A 20,198-nucleotide genomic window follows, 5' to 3' on the forward strand; every position below is an offset into this window, starting at 1 on the left:
ATGAGGAACTAAGGCAGACAGGTTAAGTGACTTGCCCAGACATAGCTGAGGCCATATTTGAACTTAAGAAGATAAATCTTCCTGATTTCAGGCTCAGCACACTAGCCACTAAGCCACCTACTTGCCCAACTGAAAGGTGGGAAGGGCCACATTATAAAAGGCTTTGAATGCCAAGCAGAGCTTTTTGTATTTGATCCTGCAGGCAACAGAGAGCCATTGGGTTTTATTAAGTAGAGTAGTAACATGGTTGTAACTGCATTTTAGGAAAATTGCTTTAATGATCCCAAAAACTAAGAATTGCCCCACTGGGGCATATTCCAAGCTGAACACAATATTCCAACTGTGGACCTTTGCGATCACATTACATCAGTCCTATTTTAGTGAAACTTACATAGGCTCCAAGAGTGACCAGGCAGACATTGGGTCCTGTTCGATAAGGTTTATAGTCATTCTCTTAAAGACAAGTTCTGTTATGGTCATACTGTTTCATAAGGAGGAAAAATAATGAAACTAAAAGTAGAATTTTAAAATAACTTATTTTTTCATAAGTTCCAACCAATTCATAGAACTAGTTTTCAATCTAGTTTTTTTTTTTTTTTTTTTTACTATAATTATGATACTTTTTAAAACAAAAGAAAAAAATAGTCAGGTATAAAGCAGTGGAACTTTATTACAGTATGTTTTCACACAAGATGAAGCTTAAGATTTAAAATGAAACACTTTGCGGGAAGAGTCAAGGACAACTAGAAAAGGACAAAATCAGGGTTGACAGTAGGACTTCAGGTATAATGGTCTCAAGGTCAAGTTGAGTGACCACTCTTGGATTCAGCACATCCAGCTTCCCCAAGTTCTCCATTCTTTCTCTTGATTGGTATGAGATTCCTGTGTCACAAGGAGAAGAAAGAAGCAATCATGTATTAAGTACCAACTATGTAATCAAACACTGCGCTAAATGCTTTTTAAAATGTTATTTCATTCAGTTCTCACAATAACACTGTGAGATAATGCTATTATTATCTTCACTTTACAGTCTAAAAAATTGAGGCAAATAGAGGTTATAATATCCAGAGTCACATAAACTAGTGTCTGAGGCTGGATTTCAATTCAGGTCTTTTGACTCCAGATCCATCAGTCTGCTGTGCATTATGGCATCATGGATATTTAATATAAATAAAGGACTTTCAACCATTCCCGAAAAAACCACGAGAGCTGAATAGAAAATTTAACATTCAAACACAAGATTCAAGGAAGCATAAAAAGGTAAACATAAAAAAATAACAAAATCAAATTGTTTACATTTCTATATGGAAAGATGATATATATATATATAATTACTAATAACTTTATATTATTAGAGCTGTTAGAATAAATCTACAAAGAGGGCATCAGTATGAATCAATTATATTAGGAAACCTCCCCCTCTGAAAAAAATGAAGGAGAAAGAGCTGTGCATAGGGAGAAGAGGAAAGGGAGAGGTAGAATGATGTATTTCGTAACTGAATTTTAAATTATATTCTTTGGGGATATTAATATGATATCTATACATTAAACATAAAGTCTTGTTTTTTTCTTTTGAAAAGAAATAATCTTGTTCCCATCTTATTTGAAAATTCTGTTTCCTTCTTGTATGGACCTTTCTTACTGTTTCTAGAATATGGCATATTTTTTATTTTATTTTATATTTTAAAATAAAACTTAAATATGTTTTAAAATAACTTACAAATTTATATTTTAAGTCATAAATAAATTTATAATTTTTAATTTAAAAAATAGTAGAGGTACAATTAGAACATTTGTTCATATCCATTCAAGAAGTGTCTCTGGGATTCTGAAAAAATTTAACATTTTCCTATCAAGTACTTCCCTTCTATGGCTTGCACCAAAGAGTCACAACAAAATCCTTGTGGCAAAATTGTGGTTGGTTTCTCAAATTCCAAATTTAAAGACAAACAAAACTCAGTTTATTTAGCATAGTTGTTAGGCAATCCTGAAATTTTAAGATCTGACTTCGCATTCTTTCACTGCTGGGGTATCTTATGCCTTCCCCTTAAAGCCTGACTATCTCTATACAATCACAGGACTGAGGATTCCTGGTTCAGCTGCATCATCATTTCCAAAAAGTCATTCAAAACTAAATAATTTATGTAAAGATGATTCTCTTAAAGCTGGGAGGGGGCTTTTTTTCAGACCTGAAAGTTGATTGAATTTGAATTTGAATTAACTTGATTGAAGCTTCTCTCAGCTAGGACTAAGCACAACTAGCTCTTATGAATTTGTCTTTTTCTAATGAAGGAAAATTTCTTTTTCCATCCTCAAAAAATTCAATTCTCTCAGGTTGTTTTGAAAAGAAACTTTTCACAGAATCCTCTCAAAGTCTTGGAAGAGACTTAAACTTTTAGGTTGGAAGGCTTAAGAAAACTGGAATACCTAAAACAGACTAATGTGATTATCTTCAAGGTATTTTCAGCACAATAATCTGCATGGCATTTTTAAAGTCACCAAGTTATGCTCACATTCCTGTAAAATGGTTTTTAAACCCTGCAATGTAGAAGGATAACTGTAGTTCATCATGTTATAATCCTACAAGATTACACCAATGGTTCTGGCTGGGCCTGACTCAGACCAGTCTCCTGGTAGTTTAGGTTCTATATTGGAACAAAATGGGACATTCTTAGGTCATTCAATAGTTAAAAGGAAACTTACTTAGCCATAGCTGGAGAAGGATATTTAAAAAATAATGGGCACTGAGGACCACATAAATTGTTTTAGCTTAGCAAAGCTCCAATTGAGAGTCACCAGTCAAGCATCTAAGAGATCTTTCGCTTTTCATGGCTGCTTGTTATTCAGGTAATGAGAAGTGATGTCAATTGTTTGAGCCCTTAGTCCCCTAAACTAGACAACTTTGAAGATATGTCTTAATACCTTTTAAAGAAAAATTAGCCTACATAGCATGGAAATATGGGAATATAGCATGGGAGAGAGGTTAGGCGATTGCTCCTATTTGTTTCATGTAAGACATCTCCAAAAGTAAATAAACTCATTTGTTCAAGAAAATAGCAAACAGAAATCAAAATTCAAATTAAGTTATATAGAAAACACACAAGAATGAATAAACCTTTTTAGATATAAGTGAGATAAAATCACAGCATAATGAAAAGATTGATCCCAATCTCACTGAAGGGGAAATTTCCTGAAGTTTCTTAGAGAAGCAAGCTGAAAATAAAGGAACATGTTAAGGAGATGGTTTTGTGTACATGTCTGCCTTCTAAAGTCTGTTTCTATCTCCTCGCATGTCTGCAATCAGTCCCCATGTTAGTCTGAAAAGCAACATGTCCTTTCTCAAAACAAAATGAAAAATGGCCCTAATCTTCAAAGCCTCTGACCAAATTTGCCTATCACAAAGTCATGCAGAATTGCATCAAACATTCTTTTCACTATTCCACAATCACATTCCAAAGGCAACATGTCCTTTGATAGTCCTAAGACTGTCCTCCCTTAATCCAGCTTGGTTGGGGAGTAGAATTAATAATACTATGACTAAAGCATTTTAAAGGATTACAACTGTGGAAGACTTAAGAATTAGGATCAATGCAGTAACAATCATGACTAAAAAAGACAAATGGTGCATTATGCTTTTGGCAAAGGACAAGAGGTATAAATGAAATAGACATGTTTCACATATGATCAATGTGTGAACTTGTTTTGTGCAATGATATTTATTTGTTATAAAGGAGGAACTGTATTTTTGGAGAGGATAGGAAGAATTAGAGAAAGGAGTCAAGGTTAATAATATTAAAAAGAAAAAAAGGAAAAAGCATCATTGAATTTTTTTCCTAAAAACACAGAAAAGAGTAAATAGAAGCTTAGATGCATTCACAGACAAGCATGTTAGTGTTGCAACTATCATGTTAAAGTTGAAATTTTAAAAACATATACATCTCAAGTTGTAGGAAATGGAGACAGTTTTATTTTACAATCTTTGTGTTCTATTCTTTGTTTACAGAAATGTCTCTATTTGTCAAGTTCATAATAACTAAAAAGAAAAAAACAGTTCTAGGTATGTGGGAGTGAGGGAACCCATTCTTAATACAAATCTCTTATTTACCAGAAAAAATTTACAGGAAAGGGAACATCTTTGCTGGTTAGGTGATTCACCCTATATTGCCCCTCTTCTTGTGGACTCTGAGGTTGAACAAGATCCTAGGAAGAAGGAGAGGACAAAGGAAAGTGATTGTAAACTTATCCAAGAAAAGGTATGGTGACACTGCTTCAAATGGCTGCTGAAAAAGGAACAATAAAGAAGTAAAATGACTTTAATTGGGTCACTGAAGCTAGTAAGGTTATTTGAGTGTAGCACCAAGAGATGACCAAATGTTAACTGGAAGGGCAAGAAAATGATAACTGACAAATGAGTGAACCAGGAGAATGAGATTGTAATTTTCTCCTCTACCCTTCTCTTCTCTAGACAAAAGATAACTTTCCTGCATTTACTTCCTTTTATTTTACTTTTACTAATTTTTACTTCCCTTTACTTCCTCTTCTTATTGTCCCTTTTAAAAACAATCAATGGCATCTGGGTATGAAAAAATTTATTTAAAAATTTACTTTCATTCTTAAGCCATTGATCAAAGATAAGATTTCTGGCTATCAAAAAAAAAAGTGGGATAAAGAAAAAATCAAAAGTGATTTTGAGATTTTGATATCCAGTTGGCAGTATGTTGGTATTATTTTAAAATGTCATGATAAGGAAAAGTTTTTGAGCAAAAAAATGAGAAAAAATTATTAATTTGAGACATGTAAAGATTTAAATATTAGTAGCACATCCAGACAAAAATATCTAGCAGCTAATTTAAAGTATAAATCTAGAGCTTAGGAAAAATCAGGGCTAGAAGTAGATTTTTTAATTAGTTTTTTTAGTGATCAATAATAAGTATACTTCCAAAGGTATTCAAATTATATTCTTCCAGGCTTTAAATTATAGCATAAAATAGTAATAATCACAATTATTAGGTGCTGGCTTAAAAAAAAAGCAGAACAGCGGAATGCAGTAAATAAAAAATCAGAAATAATTCAACTTAATATCTCGTGTTCAATTATTTGGGATATAATGCCTTATTTTTTTATTAAAGCTTTTTATTTTCAAAACATATGCATGGATAATTTTTTAACATTGACCCTTGCAAAACCTCGTATTCCAAATTTCTCCACCCTTCTCCCTATTCCCCTAGATGTCAAGTAATCCAATATATGTTAAACATGTTCAATTCTTCTATACATATTTCTACAATTATCATGCTGCACAAGAAAAATCAAATTAAAAAGAAAAAAGAAGGAAAGAAAACAAGATGCAAACAAACAACAACAAAAGTGAAAATAAAATACATGTTGTCATCCACATTCAATTTCCACCATCCTCTCTCTGGATGTAAATGGCTCTCTTCATCATAAGATCTTTGGAACTGGCCTCAATTATCTCATTGAAAAAGAGCCACATCCATCAGAAATGATCATCATATAATCTTGTTATAACTTCTTATTTTAAAAGAATTGCTGAGAAAACTGGAAAGCAGTGTAACAAAACTTATGGATAGAACCACATACACCAAAACCACAACAAACTCAAAATGGATCTGCAATTTAAATATTGAAGGTCACACTATTATTAGATAGATAGATGAGATAGATGCTAAGTAAACCAAAAAGGTACCTTTCATAGGCATGGCTAGGGCAAGAAATTATAACCAAAAAGGAATAGATGTCATCATAAAAGAGAGATTTTGCAAGGGTCAATGGTGAAAAATTATGCTTGTATAAGTTTTGAAAATAAAAAGCTTCAATAAAAATAAATAAATAAAAAATAACATTTCTTATCCAAAATATAAAGAGAACTCATGGAAATAGTTTTTCCCCATTAAATAACTGGTTAAAGGATTGAAAAAATAGCAATTTTAATAAGTATCTCTAAGCTTACTCTCCCAGGGCAAGGTTGGATACATCTTTCCCTTAGGTTTCCAGGGGAATAGATGTCTGTCTGTTGGTCGGTCTGTCTCTCTTTCTCTCTTTCTCTCTCATCATTAGCTTAATTCCCCACCAATTATGTCCTCCCTACTGGTAGACCTCAGGGACTAGCTCCTCAGTTCTATATTATCAGGTAACATCAATTTTTTTTAACAAAGGTATATTTGTGTCAAAGCTATAGCAAGAAATACAAGTCCCCCTCCCCCTATTTCTGCTCCATACAGCAGGCATCACTCTTTCCTATGCCATTTTTAAGAAGAGTAGGCTCAACTTTAGCACAATTTGTACACAGGATTGGTCCCATGAAGCTCATATCCTAAAGAAGTGTCCTGGACATGAGTTATTTTCTCAGTTACTATCAGGTTAGATCCTGAAGGATTATTCTTTCTACATGGAGAATTTATGCTGGACTGACCATAAAATTCAGCATGGACTTAACTCTCAGATTCTTATAGATAAGTTCTCCTGATCTTTTGAAACTCACCAGATTCCAGGATGGAACCACTGGATAAATCTCCTTCACTTAAATGAAAGAACAAATCATTAAGGTAGAACCAGAATGGAGATCATATGTTGTCCTAGGATAGATAGAGCTCATTGCATCTCCCTTTACAGAAGTATCTCTCATGAGTGCATATCAATGAAGGATTTAAATTTAGAGTAGATGTATAACCAAAAGATGTCTTTCTGAAGTCACCCCCACCTTTAGTCATTCAATTGTGTCTGACTTTTCATGACCTATTTGGGATTTTCTTGACAGAGATACAGCTGTGGTTTGCCATTTCCTTCTCCAGCTCATTTTACAGATGGGGAAACTAAGGCAAACAGGGTGAAGTAACTTCTCCAGGGTCATTCAGCTAGTGGTTTTCCATTTCCTTCTCCAATTCATTTTACAGATGGGGAAACTAAGGCAAACAGGGCGAAGTAACTTCTCCGGGGTCATTCAGCTAGTGGTTTTCCATTTCTTTCTCCAGTTCATTTTACAGATGGGGAAACTGAGGCAAATAGAGTTCAGTGACCTGCCCAGGGTTACACAGGTGGTAAGTGTCTAAGGCCAGAACTCAGGTCTTCCTGACTACAGGACCAGAGCTTTTTCACTGAGTCACCTAACTAATCTTCTAAAAACATAATTTACTAGTAATCTACATCAGTAGAGAAAGTTCTTCATCAGAAGCTTCCTATACCAACAAAATCAGAGATGCAGTCCCTTCCCCACAATACCCTCTTTAAAAAATAATCACATGAAAGATTCATTTATTTGCATTAACTTGATAATCTTCTTCCCCACATCACTGAAAAACCACTGGCTGTGAGACTGATTATATTTATTCCAGGATAGCTTTGATCCTGTTCTTTCTCTCACCACAGGACTGCTTTCTTCTTATACTCAAACATTTCAGAGACGGGAAGAAAAGTACCTCTTCTGTCAGAAGGCAAAAATCACCTATGCAAGCAGAATATAGATTGACCTCCATATGTTGCTGATGCTAGGACCTTTCTCCCTTCTTTTTTCCCAAAATAAATTGCATGACTCAGGGATGAGTCTCAAGGACTTAGAGAATGCACAGATTTCCCCCATCTCAACTAGTCACTTTATTGATTTGATTTAATTCAATTCAATGAGCTTTTATTAAGCACCTATTATTGCCAGGCGCTAGACTAAGGACACAATGATAAAAAAAAAAAAAAAAACTAAACAGTATCAGGGAGAAAGGGAAGAAAAGATAGAGAACAATGAGCCATTGAGATGGCACACTGGAGAATCACTGTGAGGAAAAAAAACACTCTTTCATCCCCAGACATTTGCTTTTGGCCATGCATCTAGCATGACTCTTCCCTTGACTCTTCCCCTCACATAGGGCAGAATCCTCAAGTACAAACTTTCCAGTTAGATGGTAAAACATTAAATCTTACCATCTTTCCTATTACTGGGTCTTAAAATTCACCAAGTCTTTATTTTTGTCCTCTTGCCCTCCAGATCCTGATCCTGGTCACTGTCAAATCACCAGTAAAAGCAACCCAAAGAGCCTTATCACTCTCCCCACTGCCCCAACCTAGCTGCCCTTTATGTACGTTTAGTTTTGCTATCTGTACTCCTAGCTATGGACTAAGCACTTAAAGCTTCTTCATTCATTTATTCCTGTTTTCTGTCTGAAAGGCCCCAATGTAAAATGTAATGTAAAAAGATTAGTACAAAGGAAAACATTACTAGCCCTTACAGGCAAAAAGATCAGAAATGTCCGTCAGAAGACTAAAATCAGGCTTTCTTTGAGCCATAACCTTTTTATTCCAATACCCTATTTGATCTGCTCATTTCAGACTTGAGCCACTAGGGATCTTTACAATGTTCTGACTCATTCTCCCCCAATAAGACTCTGACTGTGGTTCCTTTTTCTACAAGAAGTATAACTCATGCAATGCCTGTAGCATTAGTAATAGAGACAATTATGTTTGTATTCATTTAAAGAAAACCATAGCTAGTTCTAACCAGTTTGAGCCAATTGTTAAAGTTTCAGCAAAAGCTACTACACATCAGAACTTGATTTATATAGCCTAAAAGTGTGATGTGCTATTTCAAAGAATGAGGCAGTACCAAAAATAAAGAAGGTAACTCAAGGTCTCTCTATAGCTCTTCTCTATAGCTGACATGGCAACTAGGGTGTTAACATAACACCTTAAACCTGTGACAGGCACCCAGTAAATCTTGAGCTTATTTGGAGTCCTGATTTCTGAATATGACTGCTTTGCATTTGGCTTTTCTCCTGTCAGGGTAGAGAGAATTTGTTCCAAAGCTAACAAGCTTCCCTCTCCCAACAAAAAACAAAAGCAGAGTTATTCTGCCGTCAAACTGTCACAAAACATTTTCCATAGATGATATTTATGGGCCAGATTCCATACTGTTTGCATATGTAAAGTGACTACAAAAAGAATACTAGATCAAGCTCTAATTAGGGGAGAAAGGCAGCCTCTGGCTCAGTGATTTCATTTTTTGTGAATTATGTAGTGATAGCCTATGGATTAATGACAATAAATTAACAGATGAGAGCGTTAATCAAATTAGTGCTATCTACACATTCTACTTTCTGACAAGAATGCTAATATTCGCTGACAAAAAAATTAACATAAGTCACCAAAGGAGGGGCTCATTTCATTACTTCATAAAAAAAAAACCCAGAGAGATGTTTTCCGTCTGGTTTTTAATTAAATCATATCTCATAAAATGACATAATGGATGACTATCCTTGGAGTTAGAAAGAACTGAATTCAAATCCTGCCATTATCACATGTTGGCTGTGTAAATATAGCAAGTCACTTAGGTTTTCAGTGTCCCAACAAATTCTCCAAGATGGAGCAAGTTTTCATAAATTCTTTATGTAGATGAACTCATAAGCCTACATCAAATTTAACCACCCACCTAGTACTTCCTTGAAGCTAAAACTTGGAACCAAAATTGGCAAATCAACATTATACATACAACATGAACCACAGTAGAGTTGATCCAAGTTCCATACTTATATTGACTTTCAGTCAGACTTGTCAATGTGGTCCTTTGACTTGGCAACTCAATCCACAGAACCCTACAGACAGACATAGATGCTTTGTTGATATTTCTACATAATTAATAAATCATGGAATGTTAGAGCTAAAAAAAGGACTTTGGACATGATCTATTCTAACTCCCTCATTTCAAAAATGAGGGCACTGGGATTCAGAAAGGTTAAGTAAACTCTCCAAGGTTGCATAGCTAGGGGCAACAATATTGAGAGGAAATTGGGGAATAAATAACTTTTAAGGTTTCTTCAAATTCTAAAATACTGGTTCTATGATATAGTCTATGACTATGACTATAGTATAAATATTATATTTTAAAGATTCCATTATACTTATGAGTTTTCTTTTCATTTTAGTGAACTTAAATCTAATCCTATCTTCTCATTCATTTAACAAATGTTTATTGAACACCTACTATGTGTAACTCATAGAGCAGTGATTAGAGCTTTGGGCCTAGAGTAAAGAAGACTCATCTTCTTGGGTTCAAAATCAGTCTCAGACACTAGCTGTGTGACTCTGGGCAAGTCACTTATCCCTATTTGCCTCCATTTCCTCATCTGTAAAATGAACTGGAGAAGAAAATGGCAAACCAGTCCAGTATCTTTGCCAAGAAAACCCCAAATCGGGACACAGTTAGATATGAGTGAAAAGTAATTGAAAGCAACAAAAAATGTGATGCAAAACTCCTTCAAAAAGCAATTGTAACAAAACAGTAAAGAATTGTGGACCCAGAAGAACTAGAGCACTTCTCTTTCCCCTGTCAGGAGCTCAAGCTCTGGATTCTCCTGGCTCCTAAAGAGTGGATCAAGTGCTTCTTCTTCTTCTTCTTCTTTTTTTTTAATCTTGACTTTTCTAGCTCTTATTATTTGACCCTGAAACCCTATGTACAATCAGGGAAAGTTTAAGTTTGGTTCATGTTGCCCCCAAATAGAGTAATAGAAAGGGACTCACTGTAAAATGAAAATCAGTTGTAGGAAAGCTGTTTATTTCTAGGAAGCAAAAGAATTTTTTAAAACACAAAACTGACAAGTATGCATTGAAAATGACTTAAACTTGAAACAATAACATAACTATTCTCTCCTGAGAGATTAATACTTAAAACATCAAAGCATGAAGCATTTTGCAGGACTAATTTAATTAATTCTAACTTTGACTTTCTGCACTATTTCCCTAAAGCTGCATTTCTTCTAGCAAGACACCATTTCTGTTGGTTGATGAAGGTAATAGGGAAAAAGTAGAGTTTATTGAGTAATAGAGTGAAGTGATCAGATAACTTTAGATAAATAATTTTGACAGTTATACAGAGAATGGATTGAAGAGACTTGGAACATCAAATAAAAACTATTATAATAGTTTGTGTAAGAAGTAATGAGACCCAGAGCTAGGGAAGAAATATATTAGAAAAGAATAGGCTATATTAGAAAGGGATGAAGAAGGGTCATAATGGTAGAGTTGATAGAAAGCTCCTCTCCACAAACTCTTCCTAACAATTCTAGAAAATGCATCAGACCAAATCCCGAGAACATTCAGAGAAAGTCACAATGAATCCTTTGTCCAGTCCAGCTTGGCATAAGGAAATTGAAGGATCAGACCAGGAATAAGCAATTCAAGAAGTACTCTTGTATACCAGGACAAAAGACAGTCTCAGATTGGGGACCACTAATCCCACTCTGGGAATCTGAGATGAGAGCAGATGCCAATAGGTAGCTTTGTCAACCACTCCTCAGGCTCTAGTCAAAGATTCAAGGCAGATTGAGAAAGGTACCTGTCCTTGAGATCCTGGAATAACTAAATACTTAGTACTTTAAGAAAGTAACAATAAGTCTAGCCCAGACCTTCTTTTGATGTTTCAGAGTACAGTCTAAAAAAAAAGTCAGGAAATAGGTGGGAAGAAAGGAGAGGAAAAAGAACTTTACTGTAATCAGCTATTCTGGTGAAAAAAATACACAAAACACAAACAAAAAGGAAAATGATTCCAAAATATCTACAAGAATTGCAACAGAAAAAGATATAGTTTAGGCACAAACTTAACTAGAATTCCTAGAAGAGAAAGAAAAGAGAAAAACTGAAAAATAAATGAGCTATGGAAGAAAGCATTAGAAAAGGAATTGAACAGATTGGCACAAGAGGTATTAAAAAATTTCCCAAGCAACAACTCCCCTGAAAATATGAACTAACCAAATAAAAGCCACTGACTCCAAGAAGAAATAAAAAATATTAAAACAAAGTCAAAAAGTGCAGGGAGTAGAAAGAAGACAAAGAGAATTTAAGATATTTCATAGCAAAGATGTCTGACTGGAAAACATATCAGGGAAGAGAAGTTTAAGGATTATTAGATTATCTGGATACAATGACTAAAAAGGGGGCCTGAAATTTCAAGAAATCTTAAAAGAAAAATGTCTTAGAACAAATTCTTAGAACCAGAAGAGAGTCTTTTCAACATCTAAAACAAAAGCCAAAAATGAATATACTCACATGATTTAATAACCACCATTCTAAAGAAGCAGAGAACTTGGAATATGATATTCCAGAAGGCAAAGGATAGGCACTTCCAGCCAAGAATAACTTAGCCAGAAAAACTGAGAATGAGGTTACAAGGGAAAATGGATTTTTAATGAAATAGAGGACTTCAAGCATTCCTGGCGAAAAGCTCAGAGCGACAGAGAAACTTCAAAATACAAACACTGGAATGAGGAGAAGTGTAAAAAAATAAACATTAACTAACAATGATAAAGGACTAAACAGGGATAAACTATTTATAGTCAAATATTGGGAAATGATAAATGTGTTCCTTCAGATCCCTATCACCAGGGTTTATAGAAGGAATCCAAATATATGACACTGGAAGTAGTTCTTTTATGCCTTGATGATCTTAAGAAAAGAATGAAGAGAGAAAGGAAAGGGGGATACCCTTTAAAGTAGAGGGAGTGAAAGGAAATTGGGGGAAATTATCTCACATAATGATGTTTTACAAGAAGGAGTAGAGATTAGAAACTGATATGAACTTCATTCTCATCTGAACTTTTCTAAAGAAGAAAGAATACAAACACACACATATATACATGTGCATTCACACACCCATACCTGTACACAAGCATATTTACACACACAGTTGGATATAAAAATATATTTCACTCAACAGGGAAATAGGAGGGGAAGAGGAGGAGAAGAGAGAAGGCAGGTTAAGAAAGGGAGTAGTTCTAAGGAGCAACAATATTTATAGCTTTTTGAGGTGAAAAAGAATGGGAATCTAAAGGAGAGCCCAGAAATTGGGCAATGGCTAAACAAATTGCAAAATATGTTCATGATAGAATATTATCCTGCTATACAAAATAATGACCTCAGTAATTTTTAGAAAAGCATGAAGAGATCTCCACAAAATAATGAAGAGTGAAATGAGCAGAACCAAGAAAACATCTTATACAGTAATAGCAGTATTGTTTTAAAAACAACTTTAAGCAACATAAATATCAAAATAATCTCAAAGATCCTATGAAGGAAGATGCTATTTGAATCCAGAAAGGAATATTTCTGTAGTGTAGGGAATGATGAACTGATTTAGAAAAACAAAGAAAGACAGACTTATAAAGGAAGATATTATCCACCTTCAAAGAAATAGATGATAGGAGGAAATAAATGTAGTGCAATCGTGTGTGTGTGTGTGTGTGTGTGTGTGTGTGCGTGTATTTATAGATATCTATGTATATATCCACATACTTGTGTTTATGTATTTATAATATCTATATAAGACATAGATATGTGCCCATATTTAATTAGAGCTTTCTTTATGGGAGGAGTAAAAAGTGCACAGCATAGAACAAAAGAAAACCAACAAGAAAACAAAGACAAGCTGGGTGGCTATAAAAACAAACATGTAATAGTTATTATATAGGTTTTCTTGAAATAGAAATTTATTAGTTTATATTGAATTCTCTCTTATGTTCTGCTATGTGTATAGCAAAATGTTTCCCCCACCCTTTTCTCATTTTGTATTTGTGTCTAAAATTTTTTTAAATAATTTTTTAAACTATTATTTAAAACTGTGGACTCCACAAATATCACCTCCCCTCCCCCCTCAGAGGTTCATAACTTTGGATTTTAAAAAAGATCTTTATTTTCACTAACTTATAATTGGAATTTAGACTTTTATTCTTTTTTTATTTTGTTTTTCTTTTTTTTTTTTTTTTTTGCTAAGGCAATTAGGGTTAAGTGACTTGCCCAAGGTCACACTGCTAGGAATTGTTAAGTGTCTGAGTTCATATTTGAACTCAGATCCTCCTGACTTCAGGACTGCTGCTCTATCCACTGTACCACCTAGCTGCCCCTTGTTTGATTTTTCTTTATGTCTCATAAAGTCATTAGCTTCCACTGGTCCAATTCTAGATTTTAAGGAATTATTTTCTTCAGTAAGTTGTTGTACCTCCTTTTCCATAAGATTGATTCAACTTTTTAAGTTTTTCTCTCCTATGATTTTTTAAATATCTTTTTCCATTTGAATTCTGCTTTTCAAGGCATCCAAAACTTTGGATTTTTGTGTTCTTTTTGACATTTGGCCTATTCTGTTTTTTTAAAGTGTTGTTTTTTCAGTATTTTTTGTATCTCCTTTGCCAAGCTGGTACCTCCTTTATCCTTTTTTCATTATTTTCTTACATCATGTTTATTTCTTTTCTCAATTTTTCTTCTACCTCGCTTATCTATTTTTAAAAATCCTTTTTGAGCTCTTTCATGATCCGAGAAAAAAAATTTTTTTTTGATGCTTTGGATACAGGAATTTTACATTGTTGTCTTCTGGGTGTGTGCTTTGATCTTCCTTGTCATCATGATAACTTTCTATGGTCAGAATTTTTTTCTGTTTGCCCTTTTTCCAGCTTATTTCTTTATTTTTACTACTTATGCTAAAGTAGAGCTCTCCTCCCATAATATAAAGTGCACTGTCCCAAGCTTCAGGATTTTTGTTCATCTGTTTTCAGAGATAATTCTGGGGACCTGTAAGTTTTTAGTTTTTTCAAGGTGGTATGATCTAAAGAAAGGTGGATTTACTACTCTCATATACAATGTACTGGCTTATGAGCAACCATAAACATTCTTTTCAACACTAGAACTGTCAGTTTCCTCAAGGCCTGTTCCTGGTTTGTGGGCCCGGTCTGTACTGACCAGCCTGCACTAGACTATGTTTCTCTCACACTTTGGTGCAACAAACCTTTCCTATCAATCTAAGTTGTCTTGGACTGAAAAACTTTTTCACTCCATATTTCCAGCAGGTTCTGTCACTCTAGAATTTGTTTAGAATTTATTTAAAGGTATTTGGAGGGATTTGGAGAGAGCTCAGGCAAGTCCCTACTTTGGTGTTCACCCATATTGATGCTGCCTCCAGTCTTTCCTTCAATTACAAATGTAGGCAGCAGACATTATTCTGAGAAGGAATCCATAGGTTTCAACAGGCATCAGGGGCTGTCAACCCTACAAAAGCATTCTGCCATCATTACGAAAGGGCCACAGGCCAAGAGTCAGAGTAAAGAGAGGATGCTGGGTTCCTTCAAGCAGAAGTCATTGTCTAGCCAGAAGAGGAAAAGTAAAAGGGGCATTGTTGGGTCAGAAGTGAAATTGGACTCTGGGAAAGGGAAGAGTAGTCCTATCTGACATTAGCTTTCATAGGGACACTCCAGAGAGCAATGGACTTTGGAATCAAATAGAATTTAGGGAAGTTAACTTTTAGTCCCCCAAAATGTAATATATATGTTTAATAGAATCAATTGAAAGGGTTCCTTCTTCATGAAAAATACAATGAGACAGAAGAGACTGTCTTACCACCCAAAGAAGAAAACCAAAATTGTCAAAAATCAGACTGTATCATGCAACTAAACAAGAAGTCTGCTGAATTAGTCTATTGATTTATGTGTATCTTAGATAGGATCTGCAGAGGGACAACAATCTAGGCCCAAAACTCAGGAAAAGGAGAAGACCAGGTTAGATCATAAAACCTATTCTCTTTTTCCTTTTTTATTATATTTTATTTTTATTTTCAGTTCCAAACTTTTTCCTTCCCTAACTCATTCAGAAGACAAGAACTACAGTATCATATATGTGTATGTATGTAATGTAAATAATACATGTATATGAATTCATGCAAAACATATTTAAATACTAGTCACATTCTAAAAGAGAAAAAACATCTGGGTCAATCTGCATTTCCGAGTCCATCAGTTCTCCATCTGGAGGTAGACAGCATTTTTCATCATGAGCTTTTTGGAATTGTCATGGAGCAATTTTGATTATATATTGATTAGAGTTACTAAGTTTTCACAGTTGATAATTTTTACAATAATGCTGTTGCTAAGTAAATTGTTCTCCTAGTTCTGCTTTTTTCACTCTGCAATTTCTCCCAGTTTCTCCTGAAACTATCTCTTTCATGATTTCTTATGGCATAATAGTATTCCTTTACATTAACATACCATAACTTGTTCAGTAATTCCCCAATTAAGGGACAAGCTCTCAGTTTTCAATTCTTTGCCACCTCAAAAAAGAGTAGCTATAAATATTTTTGCATGGGTCTTTTTCCTTTTTATTTTATCACCAGTGTTGGCTTATTGGTAATAGTCTGTCTATGACTCAGGGTACACCGTGACCTCCAAATAATTGAATTTAAATATATAACACAAAGAGCAAAAGAAAGATAGAAAGTGATAGTAAATAGGCTACAACATGTTACCAATGATGACTTCAATTTAGGGAGGGACATTTCAGACACTGACACCAGTATACATGGTTGGAAAAGAAAATGGACTAGTCAAGAAGGATGATAGATAAGATATGGATGGCCCAAGTTGTACCTTGGTACCTTTGAGGTATCCAGTGGAGGAAGCTTGAATAGCCTATCAAAGATTTATGGAAACACATGAACAAGAATCACATAGGTTAAATCTTAGAAGGACTATGATCTGCTTTGATAAAGATTATGCCAATGATAGCAAACCTTCATTGAAAGAAATTAATACAATAGAACTTTAATATAAGTGAGTAGAATACTATATTAAGACACAGATTCACACACAATTTGGAACAAACCTGCCTAGAAGCAAATGCCTGAAAGAAATATACTCCATAGAATAACTGAGAAGATTCTTGTTTCTGAGAATTCAACCATTTATGCCCCAGGTTAAAAATCTATTTTCTCTTTGGGTCTATTATATAAGACATTCTTTGTCTTATATATATATTTGTCTCATAGTTAGGCCAACTAAAATACAAATTTACCTGCAAAACTTCTGGCATTTCCTTCTTAGCAGGAAAATAATAATAGAAACTCCAACCACTGTTTTCTCTCCCCATTACTGAAACAGTGCTTTACATATTGAATTAAATCCAGTTTAACAAGTATTTCTAAGGGCCAACTATATGAAAGGCACTTATTCTAAGCATGGAAAATAGGAAGGTAACTATGAAACATGTCATTCCCTCAAAAAGCTTGCATTCTACTGGAGGGGGGGAGGGTAAATTTTAAAATATGCAAAATAATTTCAAGACAGAGAAATCAAGAAAGTCCTCTTGCAGGATATGGCACAAGTTAGGCTTTGAAAAAAGCTAGAAATTCTAAAGAGCTGAGGTGGGGAGAGAAAAAGAGTATTCCAGATAGGAGGGACAGGCTACATAAAAGTATAAAAAAAGATGGAATATATTATATAAAGACTATCAGAGGTCAGTTTATCTAGAATGGAAATTATCTGGAAAAGAGTAATATAAAATATGAAAGGTAGTTAGGAGACATATTGTTCAGGGCTTTAAATGTCAGGCTGAGAATTCTCTATTTCATCCAAGAATTAGAGAATTACTGAAGATTTTTAATAGGCAAGTAACATAGACAGATATGTTCTAGGATTGTCCATTTGGCTGCTATTTAGAGGATATTAAATTGAGTATAATTTTCATAATTTCACACATCTTACAAGAGAATCTTGAAAAGAAGATATTGCCTTGTTCTCTCAGTCTTTGATTAATAGGAAGCTTTTATAATTAACCTAATTTAAAAATAATTTTTCTCCTCAAAAGACACTTATACTGATATCCTATGTTGGAGAATGTTTTCCATTTGTTTTTTCTGAAACTTAGCCTAAAAAACAATCAGTTATTTCACATCAATTCCTGACAGGTATTTGTGGTAGACCAACAGAAGCAGTTTTTGCAGAGAAGGGGTTCTATATAATTTCATGAGCATGGAGAATTCCTTTCATTAACACAAATCAGGAGTTTACAGTCTTATAGCAAATTGTGGGGGCCTTCATAGTTAATTACTTGCCCAATGTTACACACAGTCATTATGCATTTGTGGAATGACTTGAACTCAGGTCTCACTAATTGGAGATCTGAGTTTCTTAAAACTTTTTTAATGCTATGAACCCTTCTGGAAGTCCATTGATACCTATCAGAATTATGTAACACATAGAGTGATAAATATATATACGTAATTATATAAAATGATAAAATATATGATTCCAAAAGAAACAAATTATATAGTTATCAAAATATTTCAGAAAACAAATTCACAGACTGCAGATTAAGGATGCTCTAAGACTAGCTTTCTCCCCTGCTTTGCTATACTGCTACACTGGTTTTTAGGAGAATTAAAAGTTATTATTACATTCTAACTCTGATAATTAAATGGTTATCTGTTGCTGCTCTCATTACAAAAGAGCCAACTAACTGCCTTTTAAGAATGTCCCTTCTTCTCCAGACTCTCCAGATTACACATCCTTTTCCAAGTTGAGTTGTGAAACTTCTTCTTGGAATGAATCACCCATGATGTGCTGAGAGACATGTCAATGGGAAACAATGCAAGAGAATATAACTTGGTCTGCTGCTGTGGATTTTGTTCAGACCACAAGTTTGCTCAACTTGCAAGGCTGAAAGCAAAGGTAGATTCTATGTTCCCTCCAGTGCCTGTTTCCAGCTGTGATTTTGATTTCCCTCGTGATTGGGAGAACCCAGAACTGTCTCCCCTTCTCCTTCCTGACTGCTGATTTATTGCAGTAGGTTGTTCACTGTACTACCATTATGTACTATCAAAATAAAAGGGAAACTCTGACATATGTGTATTAAAAAGAGATCAGCAGTTAGTTGGTTCTTTTTTAATGACAGCAGCACCCCAATAACCATCTATCAGAATAAAAGCGTAAAGTGAATCAGATTTAGAATCAGAAGACCTGGCTTTGAATCCTAGCTCTGCCCATTCCTGCAGTGTACTGGAACTTGAACAAATTATTTAACTTCTTTATGTCTTGGCAAAATGGTGCTAATATTACTTAGTATTGTACAACCTACCTAATAATGTTGTTGTGAAAAAGAACATTTTGTTATTATAGATATGAGGCATTATTGCATAAAATAGAGGCAGCCAAAGTTTCTGAAATGCCATACAGAAGAAGTTGCACTCAGGCTAATAACCAAAAATTCAAAGAGGGGGCATCTTGCTTAATTCATTTCCTGATTCTAGTAATCTTTTGTAATTTGCACTACTGAGTTGATTAGAGAAAAAGGAAAGAAGGAAGGAAGGAAGGAAGGAAGGAAGGAAGGAAGGAAGGAAGGAAGGAAGGAAGGAAGGAAGGAAGGAAGGAAGGAAGGAAGGAAGGAAGGAAGGAAAGAAGGAAGGAAGGAAGAAAAAAAAGAAGAAAAGAAGGAAGGAAGGAAGGAAGGGAGGGAGGGAGGGAGGGAGGGAAGAAGGGAAGGGAAGAAGGGAAGGGAAGGAGGGAGGGAGGAAGGGAAGAAAAGGGAAGAAGGGAAGGAGAGAAAGGAAGGGAGGGAAAAAAGGGAGGAAGGGAGGGAAAGGGAGGAAAGAAGGAAGAGGAAAGAAGGAGGGAGGGAGGGAGGAAGGCATTCACACATTTTTGAACTGGTGTCTTAAGTTAGGGTCTATAAGATCAAAATTCAGTTTCTAGAATTAACTGTATCAAAAGAAATAGTATATCTTAGAGAAAAGTGGACTGTAAGAAAAATAGGATTAAATAATATTTTGATAGCTAGAAAAAATGTTAGAGGTCAGCTACTCAAAATTCTTGTCTTATAACAGTGAGGAAATCTGGACAAGGACCCTCTCCACATATCCATGGGGTCAAGCCTTTAATTGAAAAAATTTTAGGGAAAGAGAACCTTCCAACTCATTCCATTCCACTTTTATACAATTCTAGCTCTTAGACAATCCCAAAGGACTCATGATGAAACATGTTATCTGTCCGATACTATCTTAATACAAACTGAGACAAGCTATTTTTCTTTTTCTTTTTTCTTTCTTTCTTCCTCCCTCCTGTTTTTCCTTCTTTTCTTTGAGTGTTCTTATACAAAATAACCAAAGTACTAAATAATACTGAATTTATATGTATTTACTCATTTATATGATTTCACATAAGTAACCTATATCAGATTGCTTTCCATCTCAGAGAGGGGAGAAGAGAAGGAAGAATAGAATTTGGAACTTAAAATTTGTTTAAAAGTTAAGAATTGTTTTAATAGATAATTGAGGGAAAATAAAGTACTATTTTTAAAAAGGAGAAAAATATCTTCTTACATGCAGCTTAAAGCTGCTTCTTTTCAACCTCCACCCAGACTCCTAGTTCTGCCCTCTGGAGTCCAGAAAAATA

The 20,198-nt window shown here is 34.6% G+C and overlaps 1 long non-coding RNA gene across 3 annotated transcripts in view; it reads right to left on the reverse strand.

The window, feature by feature from the left end:
- Positions 1-645: 645 nt before the first annotated feature.
- The window catches only part of LOC127560558 (uncharacterized), a 39,856-nt gene continuing 20,303 nt past the window's right edge, over positions 646-20,198 (reverse strand). For 2 of the 3 annotated variants that reach the window (XR_007953360.1, XR_007953358.1), the window contains exon 3: positions 646-882. This is a non-coding gene — a long non-coding RNA (uncharacterized LOC127560558). Of the gene's footprint in view, positions 883-4,105; positions 4,201-20,198 lie in introns of all 3 variants that reach the window. The other variant, XR_007953359.1, reaches the window with a different exon arrangement.

This window comes from Antechinus flavipes, chromosome 4 (assembly GCF_016432865.1).
Source record: "Antechinus flavipes isolate AdamAnt ecotype Samford, QLD, Australia chromosome 4, AdamAnt_v2, whole genome shotgun sequence".
Taxonomy (NCBI): domain Eukaryota; kingdom Metazoa; phylum Chordata; class Mammalia; order Dasyuromorphia; family Dasyuridae; genus Antechinus; species Antechinus flavipes.